Source organism: Tupaia chinensis, unplaced genomic scaffold, assembly GCF_000334495.1.
Source record: "Tupaia chinensis unplaced genomic scaffold, TupChi_1.0 Scaffold147123_1, whole genome shotgun sequence".
Lineage (NCBI taxonomy): Eukaryota > Metazoa > Chordata > Mammalia > Scandentia > Tupaiidae > Tupaia > Tupaia belangeri.
Window position 1 is genome coordinate 509,641 of NW_006206975.1, and position 4,399 is coordinate 514,039.

Sequence of the window (4,399 nt, forward strand, 5' to 3'; positions counted from 1 at the left end):
CAGGCCCCCGCCACCACCTCCTCGCTCTCGCCGCCGCCTCTTCTTCATGACCCTGCCACACGAATAGCTAAGTTTCTCCCTCCTCCCGCTCCCCCGCCCTCAGAGGGCGCGGGAACGGATTGCGTCATCAGTTATCGCCGCAGATGAAGTCAGACGCACGGCGCCGGGCGCCATGGTAACTACGAAGCTGTGGAGCCTGGGTTCCTGGTGGACGCGAAACTGGGATGCAGAGCGTGTGCTCTTCCTTCTCCAGCCGGCTGTAGGGAGAACTGAATACAGGGAAAGGAGGCGGTTGACGCCACAGTGCACATTTTTGTGGGAACTATGAAATCGCTGGCCGATGTTGTTCTTAAAGGGTTCTGAAAAGTAGTTAAACTATATGAGAGCAGTGCCTGCTCACCAGCGTTTCCCCTATTGCTGAGAAATTCTAGATGGAGGGGCCGGCAGGTGGTGCGGTGGTTAAAGGCACTGGACTCCCACATGGCCCGCCGGCTCGGATCCCGGACCTGGCGGCTTGCTTTCGCTCTTTCCTTCTATCTTGCTCTGTCCTGCTCTGGTCAAGTTAGAATAAATAAAGTTAAATACAATTAAGAAAAAAAAATTCTAGATTGAACAAAACATAGATTTGGAATTTTGGAGAAATTGTCAATGAAGAAACTGACAATGGTTACCTCTGAGGAGAGGAACTGGATTTTTGGAAAACAGTCGTGAAAGGAAGACTACTGTGTACTTTTATGGGGAAGTTGGAGGGAGGGGGTTGAGACAAGAGTCTTGCTATGTTGTCCAGGCTGGCCTTGAATTTGCAATCCTCCTGCCTCAGCCTCCTGAGTAAAGGAACTACAAGGAAGTTGACCATCTACCCTGACTTTGGCCTTGTATACTTTTTAATGGAATCGTGGGCTTGTAGATCAGGTGGGGTGGAGGGAGAAAGCACCCCAAGGGAAATTGTTTATTCCACAATCCTTTTTCCTCCATTTCTTCATCCTGTCAGGATCCTGGGCAGGCACCCACTGCACTGCAGCTGCCTGCACTGCGATTCCAATTCCACTTGACCATGTTGGATCTAATCTCTCTGCCCAACTGAACCACTAAGGGACCAGCTCCTCCCTGTGTACTTTTTTCTATTAAGATAGAGGGCATATGCACTTGGGGAAAAAGAGAAGGAATTCAGCCTGCAATGGAACACGGTTATACCGTAATCCTGTAGGGAGTGCCGGATCTTAGCAGAACAATGGTAGTCTTTAAAGATGAGCAAAGGCAGAGTTTCCTACAATGTATGCCCATGCTGCAAGGCCAGCAGAGGAAGAGAGAAACTGTGTATTAGCCAGAGTGGGCCAGGAGAGACAAGAAGAGGCTAGAACTGCAAGACACAGGATGTTCCACAGAACCTGCTTCTCATCATGGATCCACCCCTTTTTGCCCTATTAAAGAATAAACCTGGAGGGACCAGCAGGTGGCATGGTGGTTAAGGGTGCTGGAACTCCCACATGGCTGACCACAGTTTGAGTCTCGGACCTGGCAGCTTGCTTTCTCACTCTCTCTCTCTCTCTCTCTTCCTCTCTGGTCAAATTAAAATAAAAATAAAGTTAAATAAAATAATTATTAAAAAAAAAAAACAAATAAACCTGGGAACAGCCATGGCTATCTCCATCAGAGATGCCTGGACAATCTGATCCTCACTTTTCTCTACAGTGTGTTTGTGTGTTTTCTTTCCAATCCACTACTGCTCCCCCTCAGGTATACCTCTTGCCAGCTGGGCCCCAATAGGTGGCACCCAAATAGGGACCTTAATATAAGAGAACTACAAAGAACCAGGTGAGTAGACATTCCTTAAGTCTGGGCCCAGAATTGAGATATTAAGGTAAGGAGTAGATTAGAGTTGAGTATAAAATATGGGGATACAGTTGTCTAAAGAGACAGATCTATATATCCAAACATTGTTTTGTATGTTAAAAGCACGGGACAATAGTATCAAACAGTTACAAAAATTCCTGGATTTTGTACAGGAAGTATGTCCTTGGTTCCTGGAACAGGGAACAATAAATGAAGAGACCTAAAACAAGGTCAGAGAAAAAAAAAAATCAGGGAGCATTTATGAAATCTTTGTTTACATGTGTATATGTGTGTGTTCTCATGTATTATATTGCATGTCTATGGGATCAAAGGTCTTAAGGAAGTGCATTTGATTTAATTTTTTAAAAGAACTATTAATTTAATTTTACTTATTATTCTTCAATTTAACTAGGAGACAGAGCAAGGAGAGTGAGAAAGCAAGCCATCAGGTCCAGGACTCAAACCATAGTCAGCCATGTGGGAGTCCAGCACCTTAACCACCACACCACCTTCTGGCCCTGGCATTCAACTTAATTTATAAAAAGAGTGTTCATACATATTAATTTAAAACTTTTCAAGTTCATGTGACTTAAAATCTTTGGCAAATAAGTTGACTTCTATTATGGTTAAAAATAATAATAAACGAAAATCTTCATAATTTCCAACACATAGTTTGTCCAGAGGTTTTTTTTTTTTTTTTTTTTTTTTTGATTAGGCAACATCATATTTGTCTTATGACTAATTTAATAAAACAGTTGGTACTTATATATTATTATGTGTTACATATTACCCTGTGACTATGTGACAAAAAGACAAAATGGATTTATGACTAGCCTTCTCCAATATTTTGTTTCTCACAGAAAATCAGGACATAATTGTTAAAAGAAAAAATTTTAGGGACCAGCAGTTGGCATAATGGCTATGTCACTGGATTCCTATGTAGTTGACCGTGGTTTGAGTCCCGGACCTGGTGGCTTAAACTCATGCTGGACATGTGTGCATGCCCAAGATCTTGAGAGGAAAATGGAGGAGAAGGGATTGAGGCATGGCCATTCCCCCTGGGGGGTGATTTCTCCCCTTCTGTCTCTCTGTCTCTCTCTGTCTCTCTCTGTCTTTCTGGTGAGCGTACACCCTATAGCAAAAACCTCTCAAAAAATAAAAGAAGAAAAAATTTTAAATGCTTGTAAATAAGACTGGTTTTCCTAAAGTTTGATTTTTTTGGTTCTCTTATGGCCCAATTACAGGATTACTGGCTAAAACAGTAAAAATTAAATCTTATATAAAATAATAATAATAATTTTATTTGTGCTACATGTGTTGGCCTTTGAGTTGTTTTGTTGTTATCTCTGGAAGTCATATCTGGCTGCTGTAGCCTGCCATATATTATGCCATTAGGCCAACTGCTGGTCCCAACAGAGTAAAATTTTTATAATTTGAAATAATTGCAATCTTGTGTTATCAGGTACAACTCAGGCCAAGACATACTGGTACTACATCATCCTTCATATGTTATAGTGCCTATGTGAATCTCTGACCCCTGATATAATGATTTAGACTTCAAGTCTTATAAGAAATTCATAATTATCATAGCCAAGGAAATTTTTAGGAGCAATTATCTTGGGAATTCTTACTGCAATTACTTTAATTGCCTCCCTAGCCACTTTGGCAGTTGCTTTGACCCAACAAACTAACATTGCCACATTTGTTTATATTCTTGCACGTAATACTTCCCATATAATGGGCACCCAACTAGGTATTGATGAATTAATCTTCTCCATCTGTGAGAGCTGGAAACTACCACAGATGTTCTAGGAAAACATGTTTTTAAAATGCAATTACAAAGTTATTACAAAGTTATTTGTGATGTTATGCATTATATAAACATATTTGTGTAACACTTTTTTAAAAAGAATTATTTAACTTCATTTTGTTTATTTATTCATTTATTTTTAATTTGACTAGAGAGGGACAGAGTGAGAGAAAATGAGAACGTAAGCCACCAGGTCTGGGATTCGAACTATGAACAGCCATGTGGGAGTCAGCCCCGTAACACTTTTGCCATATAATGACTTATTTTAAAATTGGACTTCAATACAAAATGACCTCCATGGGGTGCAGTCTTCTAACACTATTTCCTTAGATATGAAAGGTCTTCACAAACAAATTACGGAGATGCAAAATAGTTTCCTGCCTTCATTTGATCCCTCAGATTTAGCTACCAATATTTTATTTATTTGTTTGTTTGTTTGTTTTTTATAGAGAGATTTTTGCTATAGGGTGCATGTGCTTGTCATGAGAAAAACAGAAAGCGAAAAATCACACCCTCCTTCCAGGGGGTGGCCAAACCACAATCCCTTCTCCTCCAGTCTCCTTTCAGGATTTTGGGCATGCACTCACATGCACCCTGCGTGGATTTTAAGCCTCTGGGTCCAGGATTCAAACCACAGTTGACTATGTAGGAGTCTAGTGACATAACCATTACACCACATGCTGGTCTCACTACCAATATTTTAAATCAACTGAAAGACACTAATGCTTTGTTTATGTTTTTTTTTCTTTTTTTTTT